General features: G+C 34.9%; 1 protein-coding gene across 1 annotated transcript in view; it reads right to left on the bottom strand.

Annotated features, from left to right (window-relative positions):
• LOC128204862 (multiple epidermal growth factor-like domains protein 10) overlaps positions 1–13,054 on the bottom strand; it is a 19,028-nt gene extending 5,974 nt beyond the window's left edge. The window contains exon 1 of the mRNA XM_052906269.1: positions 12,941–13,054. The gene's annotated coding sequence lies outside the window, so the exon portion shown is untranslated. The remainder of the gene's footprint in view (positions 1–12,940) is intronic.

Raw genomic sequence — 13,054 nt, 5'->3', positions numbered from 1 at the left:
GCTTGTAGTGCATGACAGGAAAGATAACCTTATTTGTTCTAAAATTTGAGATTGGAAGTGATGTACTGAATGTAGTAGGTTTACCTTTAGATTGTCTGGCTGAAATGAAGATAAAGGAGACGCGTTTGCGCCCGTTCAAACATTCAAGGTATCCAGACACTACTAGTTAGATACAAGATACAAGAACATTTATTCAAGTCGAATACACATAAATTACAGCAGTAGCTCACAGAGCTACTTTACGACAAAATACAACTCATATAACATTATTAGAAATTCGTGTCGGAACTCGCATTTTGATCTTAAACCACGACTGATATATTTATGATTTTTTCTCAAAGAGGAAGAAAATATTCCCACTCTTGTAAACCTTCCCACTGCAATGGACTGAACATATCATTGAAACATGATACACCAATTTAAACATTGTCAAAGAGCGTACTCAAGGTTTATTCATGAACATATTCGTTTTGAATTTAAATGAGCTTTTTAGTGCGTTGTAAAATCAATGATGCTTTGAAACCTGCTGTATGTGATAATGTTAATAAACATTAGTTTATATATTAAAAAAGATATATAATCATTTTACAGGTAAAACATGAAATGTTATTGTTCGGCCTTATGTTATCATTGTTGCACGAACTTTCTCATACGTTATTTGTTTGTGCAACGAATAATAACAAAGTCCTTGTTTGATATGATAAAGGCACAACGTAGGGATACTTCAATTCAGTTTCCGTTATAATACCATTTACGTTAATCGTGCAATTTGTCGCTGAAATATCTCTCATTATTATGAAGAAAATGACTTGCACATTTTATGCGATAAGTTGTTAACGACAGCGTCCCCGGTATTACGTCACTTGGTTGCTATAGTGATTAATAATATTGAATAGCATAGATCTGCAATAAAACTAATTCAATAAAAATATCTTTGCCGTAGATAAAAGAGTGTATTCAGATTTTTTTATAAAAATCTTTAGTAAAATAAAGGAAATATAGGGACAGTCCCGTTTATTCTGGATCACCCCTCGTATCATATTATCTAAGTGGCTCTTTACGTCTGAATTGTAATCAAAGACTGTTTACATCTAGATTTTATTTCTAGTTCGGCATTCGAAGAGGGGCTAGCCCTGCATGACAATGTTTTTGCATATTTTCGTTCCCAGCAACCCTTATTATACAGGTATCCGGATGATAGCCTTCCGCCACATTTGGTAATTTAGTTAATGTGTAAAAGATGCGTGTGAATGTAAATGGTTTTTACTCGATTTTCTGTTTTAATCCAGAATGAAACGACAAAGAGGGTGGGTGCCATTATGCTGCTTACAACGCATTACCACTGATAAAAACATTTCATACATCGTCTGTACTTCAAAGCCATACTGAAATTTGGCTTAGCTGATTTTATTTTGATATAATGTACTTTTTGACGTCAGATCATTATTGTTATTTTATAATACAACAAGGCATATTACACACGACGTATGACTTCAATTTATTCACCGAATCTAATTATGATTTATGCAAGACGATCAATCTTAACTGATTGATAACAAGCTCGTTTGATTTTGATTAATTTAAAGAACGTTAACACGATTGATGTAGTTTTTTGCCTCTTAAGCATTAAGTTGAAAATAGGTAACAGTTCTTACCTTAAAAATATTCACTGTTTATCAATATTCCAGTTTAAGCATTACTGCGTATGTATGTTTAGACTGTAAAACATTTCACGTTTAAAATATTTCAATCACCGAAACAAATTTGTTAACTTATCATTCAATCGGTAGTATTTCTTCTAGAACGTGCCTCCGCTAAAATGCTATGTTTTAAAAGTATGATAAGTCCAAATGGAGATGAACTAACTTCAGTCTTAATCATGACAATCCACAGTCGCGACTATCATGTAACATTTAAATCTCTGAAACAGGAAGAGAATATCGCAACCATTGTCAATCACTCTCACCTAAAACGATTTAGCAATGCACGGAATAAAACTTTGTAACATGATACAGCAACTTTTCAAAAGCGTTTTTCAAGATTTATGAGTGTTTGCAATCGATATGATTATAAGTGTTTGTTTTATCCGCTATAAAAAAATAATGCTGTGTACCTACTACACAAGAATAAAACATATTGAATTAGAAAACTTGAAAATGTATTTAATTATTGCATTTCACAAAAACAAATACCTAATTACATTGTTGATACACGGCCTGTTGTCTATGAAATTGTTGTTGCAGTGACTGGTGTCTGTATTATTATTGTAACATGGATTGGTGCTATTTTATATCGTTGTAGGGACTGCTGTCTAAGTTAATGTTGTTACATGGATTTTGATCTAAATTAATGTCGCTGCATAAAAATGTTGTATAATATTTTCAATTGCAGGAACTGTTGTCAAAGATGATGTTGTTGTAGAAACTTGTGTATCAGTTATTGATATTTCAGGTATTGTTTGTGTCTTAGTTATGGTTATTGCAAATACTAATGTCAAAGTAATTGTTCTGCAGAGAATGTTGTCTAAGTAATTGTTATTACAGGGACAGGGAAGTTCTTGTTACTGCGGGGATTGTTGACTAAGTTATTGTTATTGCAAGGACTGTTGTCGAAGTTATTGTTGTTGCAGGGAAAGTTGTCTAAGTTATTGTTACTGCGGGGACTGTTGTCTAAGTTATTGTTGCTGCAGAGAATGTTGTCTAAGTTAGTTTTACTGCAGGGGCTGCTGTCCAAGTAATTGTTCTTGCAGGGACTTTGGTCTAAGTTGTTCTTGTTGCTAGGACCGTCGTCTAAGTTATTGATGTTGCCGGGACTATTGTCTAAGATAGTATTATCTCAAGGACTGTTATTTTTGTTGCAGGAACTGTGTCTAAGTTATTGTTGTTTTGTTGTTACATTAATGTATCCTTGATACCTAGTTTTTTATATATAGTATGTATGTGCTGCTTGTGGAGTTTTGTGCTGTTCTTCTATGTTTCTTGTTTGTGATTTTATGTTATATTTCTTTGGCGTTTACCTAGTACCATTTAACTGGGTTCATGTTCAACTATTTCTACTGAGCTTGTTTGTGCAGCTTTTTGCATAAATATTGCAATATTATTCAAGTTAATGTTATTGCAGGGACTGTTTTCTTAGTTATTGCTGCTGCAGGGGGGATTTTATCGAAGTAATTGTTGTTGCAGTGAATGTTGGTTTAGTAATTGTTATTTAAGGGGCTGTTGTCTTAGTTATTGTTGTTGCAGGGACTGTTGTCTAAGAAATTAATGTTGCAAGAACTGTTGTTGATGTTATTCTTATTGCAGGGACAGTTGTCTAAGTTATTGTTATTGCAGGGACTGTTGTCTATATTATTGTTGTTGCATCAATGTATCCTTAATAAACATGCCTAGTATTTTATATATATATAGTATGTATGCATTGTGTTGCTTGTGGAGTTTTGTGCTGTTTTTCCATGTTTCTTGTTGGTGATTTTATGTCTTTGTCTTTATTTCTATGTCTTTGGCGTTTACCCAGTGCCATTAAACCGGGTTCATGTATGTTTAAATCTTTTGCTACTTAGCTTGTTTCTGTAGCTTTTCGCATAAATATTACAGTGGCTATTATGCAAGTTAGTGTTATTGCAAGCACTAAAACAGTGCTTAGTTATTGTTGCTGCAGATGCTTTTATCGATTTTATTGTTGTTGCAGGGACTGTTGGTATAGTTATTGTTAATTAAAGGGATGTTGTCTTAGTTATTGTTGTTGCAGGGATTGTTGTCTAAGTAATTAATGTTGCAGGCACTGTTGTCTAAGAAATTAGTGTTGCAAGGGCTGTTGTTGATGTTACTCTTATTGCAGGGACCATTGTCTAAGTTATTGTTTTTGCAATGGCTGTTGACTAAACTATTTTTATTGCAGGGACGGTTCTCTAATTTATTGTTGTTGCAGGGACTATTGTCGAAGTTATTGCTGTTCCAGGGACTGTTGTTATACACACGAATAGCGTATATCTGTTCTGCTTTAATAAATATATAAATATATATAAAGTTCTCAAACTGTCCGGATACCGTATTCTGTTTCAAATTCATTTCCCTTTCCATATTAAGATGCAATATAATTCCGGTAACTCTTGTCGTTTAAATGGGACAAATATTAGTTGCTATTATCCATCTGTCAACGTAGGTTCAACTCGCATAATATTATGTTGTTCATTGTCTTTTCAATTTTATATATTAAGTCAATTTGATTCTTGCTTGACAAAGCGCACGTATTCACCGGTATAAAACATAACTGAAACTTACTTTGTTTTTACAAAGCTGTATATCTAAAACAGAACTGTTATGAAAGCACCCGCATACTAATCTAAACTGAGAAGACGCATCTTGTAATTCGTGTTCTTGCTACAGTACTTGACTTCAAAATGCGTCTTTTCGGCACAAGGGCCATATAATTAATTTGGGAGGAGTATTATTGTTATGCACTAGTAGTTGATTTGGCTATAAAATAAATACAAAATATAAGAAATATAAGCAAATAAGCACTGGTTTAAATAAATTTACTCGCAAATGGTTAAACATGCTGTTTCCTCGTTAACTATTGTTTTAAATTCATTACAATATCTAAGTCGGATCTTCGCAACATCATACATGGTCTGCGGACAGCGAAACACGGACGATTCGAGACGGCCAAGCCGTTATACAGTTCACGTGCATCCAGGTGAAGATCAAAAACGACCCGTATGCCAGCTACGTAGCTCAACTGTCAGAAACATCATACAGCGACGCTCTACCTACGACGTGCAGGTCGGCCATAGCAAGATCCAACACTGAACCAAAACCTTTGTGAATCAGGCACATTGTTAGCAAGGTATAATTCCTATTGATCATTTCCCTTTAGAGCAGGATGCGGCCATGTTTATGTCGCCCAGCAAACATCGCCATTTGGGCGACTCAATGTTGGCGTCCATTGAATCTCAGATCATTTCTGGTAACTGTGTCGATTTAAGTCAATTGTAAGACGTAGAAAGCCTTTAAACGGTCAAGATGATGTAAACAATTATCAATAGCGACAATAATACGTCTTTATTATATCAAACATTGAACAATGGACGAACACCTTTCTTTATGTATAGCTCTTTATTCTTAACAGTCCACCGCAATAGAACACAGTAGTTGTTGAAATACGAGCGAGATATAAGGGGGCAGCTAGAAAATATGTTTGATTTGGCTGGCGTGAATATGACCAGCAATTTAGAATGCACTTTGCAAATGACACATCGATCCTATCGTTTGCAAAAGAATGATAATGAGCTGATTTTTCGTCAATTGGCCCGTTATTCGGTGATTTGAATAATGTCAACGGCCAACTAAATACACACGATTATAACCGATATTTGAAGCGTTAAGGCTTCATACAAACGGCTGATGAAGAAACACCAGACGCTTTTCTGCTAAAGAAGACACAGATTTTACTCAAACAGATACTGTTCCAATGAAAATACCGACTTGTAAACATCTCAACCCCGCCTCCCTCCCTCCCTCAATAAGACTAAATCCATATAGGACCCCATTTTACAATGGGACAATTATTTGACAATGCAATTGATAAAATGCTAAGGGCAAACATTGTAATAAAATCATGTTGATCTCATTATTAGATACTAGAGTCAAAGTTGCAAGTAGTAACATATCCAAATAATCAAATTATTAAAACAGTCATCAAAGCTTTATTGAGAATTATTGATTAAAACAGAAATTCAAACGACGTAACTGCAACTTTCAGCTAAATACATACCATTATAACCGATCTTTGAAGAGTAAAGGCTCCATACAAACGGCTGATAAAGAAACACCAGACACTGTCACAATGAAGATACCGACTGGTAAACAGCTCAACCCCCACCCCCTAAATAATGATAAAATGCTAGGGGCAAACATAATTCAAAAAAACAAAGTCAATAAAGTTATCTGATTGTATTGCTGAACAAACGAATTTGTGCTGGTTTTTAGGCAATTGGACGGAATAAAAAATCTACATCGTACCCCTTAGCACTTCATGTTGCTGTAATTGCAATTTCAGGTAAATGATTTTTGGTTAGGTTATCTCGATTTTAGAGCTGGATATTGTATATGGAACATCTTAATTTAGGAATAGGCAAAGAATCGAAGTATAGGAACTAGTATTCTTTTGAAGTACAGGCTGAGTTTCTAATTACAGGACATGTCATTTATCGAAGTAGAGGGACAAGCCCAGTATCGGAGTACAGGCACTTTTTTTTCCTGTTTGGACGTACCGGAAAAGGCTCAGTCATTACGTATAGAGATAAGACAAGTTCCAACGTACAGGGACATTCTCTTTATCGGCCTAAAGGGATCGGCCAATCATTTTAGTACATCGACAAGTTCAGTATCGTAGTCAAGCGAAAAGCCTAGGGTAGAAGTAGAAGGACATACCCTGAATTGATGTACTTGGAAGTACAGGGACAGGCCAAATGTCGAAGTACAGGAACAGGCCAAATGTCGTAGCAGGGACAGGCCAAATGTTGAAGCACAGGTACAGGCCAAATGTCGAAGTACAGGGACTAGCCAAATGTTGTTGTAGAAGTACAGGCCAAATGTCGAAGTACAGGGACCGGCCAAATGTCGAAGTACAGGGACCGGCCAAATGTCGAAGTACAGGGACAGGCCAAATGTCGAAGTACAGAGATAGGCCAAATGTCGAAGTACAGAGACACGCCAAATATTGAAGTACATGGACAGGCCTAATGTCGAAGTACAGGGACAGGCCAAATGTCGAAGTACCGAGACAGGCCAAATATCGAAGAACAGGGACAGGCCAAAGGTCAAAGTACCGAGACAGGCCAAATGTCCAAGTTCAGGGACAGGCCAAATGTCGAAGTAAAGGGACAGGCCAAATGTCGAAGTAAAGGGACAGGCCAAATATCGAAGTACAGGGACAGGCCAAATGTCGAAGTACAGGGACACGTCAAATGCCGGGGAACAGGGACAGGCCAAATGTCGGGGTACTGTTACCGGCACAGTTACAAAGTACATGGACCATCTGAGTATCGAAATACAACGATATGCCCAGTATAGAAGAACAGGAACACGCCCGCATATTTAAGTACACAGAGAAGCCAAGGTTAGAAGTGCAGAGACTTGCCCAGTACATAGCAGTATAGGGCAAATTAAGTAGCTCCAAAACTAACTAAGAATTTGTATAGGATTACAAATAAACCAAAATCGGAATAAACGACATCAGCTCTTTAACAGGTGTTGATGTAGTTCATGTGCGTTTGAAGATTTAAAGAAATATCGTTAAAAAGACATGTGTTGTTAATTTTATTGGAACGCTTAGCGCAAGAGAAAAGAAACTCACTTGGGTTTAAACCGGCAAATATATATATCTTTGTTTTATTTATTGATGTAATACTGTAATTTTGATTGAATTTATGTTGCACTTTTGAGAATTAAGAGAAAATGTATGTTTGCCTCTATTCAAAACATGAATGTGTTATCAATTCGTAGAAGATGAAAGCTTATACATTCGCATACATTTATGAAAAAATGCAAAATCAGTCAACATATTAAACTAAATCTAAATCGATTAGACAACATGAAATGTTAAAGATCAGACTTACTTTTATTGAAGATGTACTGATATTATTCAGAACAAGAGGCTAAATATAAAGCTTTAGGCAAAATATCCAAACTTAAGAACTAGTCGCCCGTGCCGAAACTATAACGATTTAAAGACACGACTGAAATATTCGTCAGTTTCTCAAACAGGAAGAAAATATTGCAATCATTTTTGTCAGCCCACTTAACACTTTTGACAAAGACGGTTAAGTCGCTTTTAATGGACAGTAAAGATCGCTGAAACATGATAGTATTACAACAATTTAAATATTTTTAAAAAGCGTCCTCATATCGCACGTTTATAAATGTACGTATTCGTTTTCAGTCTAAATGAGATGTGTATTCGCTGTACAGTAAATGGTGTTATGGAGCCGGCTGAATTTTATAGAGTTTATTCAAATAATTTTATATTATAAACACAGATATAATCATAATTGTGGTAATCCATTAATTGTATTGGGTTTCATACTTTCGTCGTTGCCCTTACTTTTGTATGCGTTTTGGTTTATGCAAGGAAAAGTAGCATAGTCGATTTGATAAAGGGACAAGGTCGGCTTCCGAGCTAGTACTTAGATCTAGATGAATGCAGTCTAAGATTATGGTATTCAGACGTGAAGGGCCACTTGTGCACTAGGTACTATAGCGGAAACCAAATTGAAGTTGTTCCATGTTATTAATTTCCAATATTTCATACCCTAACCTTGTCCTGGACTAAAACACAAGAAACACTTATACTACAAGCTTCGAAGGCAGTGTCTAATATCTAAACATTTCAGAAGATATTCGAATACTTTCAACGAAAGGGAGCTGTTAAACTGTTTGGCTCCATTGTGGGACCTATACAGTGTTATTCAACAGAAATGTGGGCTTTTTGTTATAATGAAATGTTGAGAGTGTATATTCAAGCTTTTGTAAATAAATCGCATGTTTGAATAGTAATGTTTCAACTTTTTTTGAATAACGCGAGTGTTTAAGTTACCCACTAAATGTGATATAATTGAACTGTTTCGTGTAAAGCATTTGGCGTAACCGAGTAGCATGCATAACCAAAGGCAAATAATCATTAATGTTATTTTACTATGAAGATGCTGGAAGAAAACAAGATGGGCCTCGTCAGAACGCACAGGGCTGGGACACAAATTTAACGTAGTCATATCCGAAATTATTTAACGTTCGCATACAATTTGGCGCGCTATTCTAAGAGCCTAAATATTAACTGCCATGTAAAATTAAAATCCGTTTTATCTTTTGATTAACAAAGCTCATTATCAACGACGTGGGATTTCAAAAAATCTAGCGGATTTAATTATAATTAATGCAAGGCATTGATTCTGTACCAACACTACTGATTGATAATGAGGTCATTTGATTTATTTGAAGAACGTTAAGACATAAGATCTATGCAAAAAGTTGTTGATATTGAACTGTTCTTACCTTTCTAATGTCCACTTGTTATCAATGCTTCAGTTAAAGCATCAATGCGTATGTACATTGAGACTGTACATCGTTTCAAGGTTAAACTAGTTTATCACCGATATATGAATAAAACAAAACTGTAAAATAATCAATCAATGGATAATATATGTTTGTCTTGTACAATGTATCTTCGCTCTAAATGTAATGTTTTTAATTTGGTTATAAGTCCAAATGAAGATGCATAAACTATATCATGACAATCCGCAGTGATGACAATTATATTGCAATTTAACCCTAAAACAGGAAGAGAATATCTCCATTTCTAGTCCTTCTAACCTAGCATAATTTAGCAAGATTAATATGCACTGAACAGAGCGGTAAAACATAACACAACAACATTTAAGAAGCGTTTTCAAGGTTTATGAGTGTTCGCAATCGAGTTGAGTATAAGTTTTTTTTTTGCGCTATGAAATAAATAATGCTGTGTTCCTACTTACAAGAGTAAAATAAACTTATTAAATAAGAGAACTGAAAATTGAAAATGTATTTAATCATTTCATCTTACAAAAACAAATACCTTATTATAGTGTTGCTGCAGGGACTATTGTCTAAGTTATTGTTATTGCAGGGACTGTGGTAAAGGTTACTTTACCGCCGCCTCTGACGCAAAAGGTCGTTAGATCGAACTCCACCAGGGCTTAGATCGATATGCCTCTGTCTAGGAAACGAACACGATATTGGTCATAGTGGCTGACAGTTACCTACACATAAATAAGTATGAAATATCGGCATGTTGGTAGCGTCAGCAACACATCTAATGGTATGTCAATTTGAAGATGATTTACAAAATTCATGAACATTTCGTTTGGACGTCTTGTTAGGTTGGACTGGCGATTTAATTGGCATGAAGAATAAGTGCCTTGAGTTACTTACACACTGCAAAACGTACCTTTCTTTGTAAAATCATATATTCTGTATGCGGCAGGCATTTTCTACTTGCATTTTAGGAACTGTGAAAATGAAATTACAAGAATAATGGCTGGGCCTTGTTTCACAACAAACAATTGCAAAGAAAAAGGTCATGTCAGTGTAACATATTTTCGAGCGTTTCCTAATTATGTTTACGATCTTCCCTCGTATATGCATGTCACTTGTTCACCTAGATGTAATTCTTGTCCTTTAATATTACCCAATTTGTCAATACGTGTTATTAAATGAGTGAATGCAAGAAATTTGACTTGACTTCATTGACCTCACTGGAATGCAACATGTATACACCCTTTCAAGTATACGGTTCATAACATTTATACATAAATATACAGATAATTTCATAAACCGTATAGTTAAAAGTGTTTACACAATTAATGCATTTCACTGAGGTGGATGTATAGGTCGATATCTTAATCATGCAAAACGTGATTTTAAAGAGTAAAACAGTAGTTATTTCGAATCATGTACTGCTGTAACGTGGCAAAAATGAGTTGAATTCGAGATTGCAAAATTGCGAGTATTTTCCTTATATTGGGGCCAGGGTTTAATAAACAAACCAGCGAAATGCATGTCAGTTCGCATATACAAGTTTCCTCACTCTGTCATGCGGGGCCTTCAGCCATTACTCAGACTACATGTCTCGATACGTTTCGAACTAGTAATTGCCATACAAAGTAGTTCAAGCCTCAAGTACACACATGTTCCACTGAACTCGTGATTCACTAACCGTTACCAGTCGGTAGTTAAAATATTGTCAGAATATAGGTTTATACCTTCTTTTCAGTTATTCGCTAAATGTAAGACAAAAATAAGAGCCTGTGGTCTCATGTTTTGTAATAGTAACTTGTAAACACTGAACGATTTGAATAAATAATGTAATTTATACAAATAAATGTACAAACCATATTGTAAGTGAACATTGGTGCTTACAACCGGGTGCAAGTTCGGTATCTGTATGCCTTATAATGATGACCAAAGATAATTAAATAATAATTTAATCGATTAATAATCGATCATTGATCTGTTCCATAAACCGATTATCAATAGTAATTTTTCGGTCCGATCACCAATACTACAATATTCGCTTTGTTCAATCATCATGCTGTAGTGCATCACAGAAAAGATAATCGAAGTGGAAATTAACTGTCGAGCTTGGAAGTGATGAACCGACCCTTAAAATATTACATTTAGATTGTCTGGCTGAAAAGAAGATAAAGGAGACGCGTTTGCGCCCTTTCAGACATTCAAGACATCCAGACACTACAAGTTAGATACAAGATAAAAGAACAATTATTTCACGTCGAATACACATACATTACAACAGTAGCTCGCAGAGCTACATTACGACAAAATACAACTTAATAACACTTTTAGTAATTCGTGTCGGAACTACGTAACAATCTAAAACCACGACTGATATATAAATGTTTTTCTCAAACAGGAAGAAAATATTCCCACTCTTGTAAACCTTCCCACTGCAATGAACTGAACATATCGTTGAAACATGATACACCAATTTAAACATTGTCAAAGAGCTTACTCAAGGTTTATTAATGAACATATTCGTTTTGAATTCAATTGAGCTCTTTAATACGTTGTAAAATCAATGATGCTTTGAAACCTGCTGTATGTCATAACATGTTACTTAACATAAGTTTATATACTAAAAAATATATATAATCATTTTACAGGTAAAACATTCTGAAACCGTTGTTGCACGAACTATTTTGTACGTTATTTGTTTGTGCAACAATTTATAACATAGTTCTTGTTTTGATAAAGGAACGACGTAGGGAAACTTCAATATAGTTTTAGTTAATGTACCAATTATCATATAATCTAAGTGGCCCTTTACGCCTGAATATTGTAACCATACACTGTTTATATTTAGATCTTATTTCTAGTTTGGCATTCGAAGCGGGGCTAGCCCTGCATGGCGATATTTTAGCGTATTTTGGTACCCAGCACCCTCGTATACAGGAATCCAATTGATAGCCTTGAGCTTCATATGGTGATTTGGTTCATGTGTAACAAATGCGTGTTTATGTTAATGGTTTCTACTTGACTTTCAATTTTAATCCCGAATGAAACGACAAAGAGGTAACACATATGGCCTCTCTGTTCATCGTTACAAATAGCGTAAGGGTGGGCTTGTATGTTCTTAGTGGAACTGACTAACAGGACATTGTGTTATATAAGTTGATCTTCAGCCTGGTTTTAACACAGCTGTTCACTTTGTATATGTTAAAACCGTTAAGTAAGGGTTGACAGGGTGAAATTCATTCTGCTGCTTGCAACGCATTACCACTGATTACTTATTTCATTCATCAAACGTACGTCAAAGCAAATAATTTACGTTGTATATCGTTTTTTTGCGGTTTGATTTAATATTTACATGATTGAATAAAAATAGATCTTCTTAACACCAAACTACCATCATGCGAAGATATTTAAATTTGGCGTGGATGATATCATATAAAAGTAGTGTACTTTTTGACGTCATACCATGATTGCTATTTTATAATCCAACAGAGCATTTTACACACGACGTATGACTTCAATGTATTTAGCGAATTTAATGAAGATTTGTGTAAGACGATACTTCTTAACTCACAGAACTGATTGATATCAAGCATTAATTTAACACGATTCATAAAGCTGTTAGCATCTTAACATAAAGTTGAAAAAAGGTAGCATTTCTTACCTTAATAATATCCACTATTTATCAATACTCCAGTTAAAGCATAAATGCTTATGTATGTTAAGATTTTAAACCCTGTCAGGTTTAAAATATGTTATGCCACGGAAGAAATCTAATCATTCAATGGGTTATACTTTGTATTTCTTGTAGAATGTGCCTCCGTTTAAAAAAGTAATGTTATTAAAAGTATGATAAATCCCAATGTAAATGCACTAACCTTAGTCTAAATGATGACAACTTGAAGTCGCGACTATCTTGTAACATTTAAATATCTGAAACAGGAAGAGAATATCGCAACCATTGTTAGTCATACATACCTAACACAGTTTAG

The sequence above is a fragment of the Mya arenaria genome, chromosome 10 (assembly GCF_026914265.1).
Source record: "Mya arenaria isolate MELC-2E11 chromosome 10, ASM2691426v1".
Lineage (NCBI taxonomy): Eukaryota > Metazoa > Mollusca > Bivalvia > Myida > Myidae > Mya > Mya arenaria.
The sequence above is the reverse complement of the archived record's forward strand: the minus strand, read 5'-3'. Positions and strand labels throughout refer to the sequence as shown.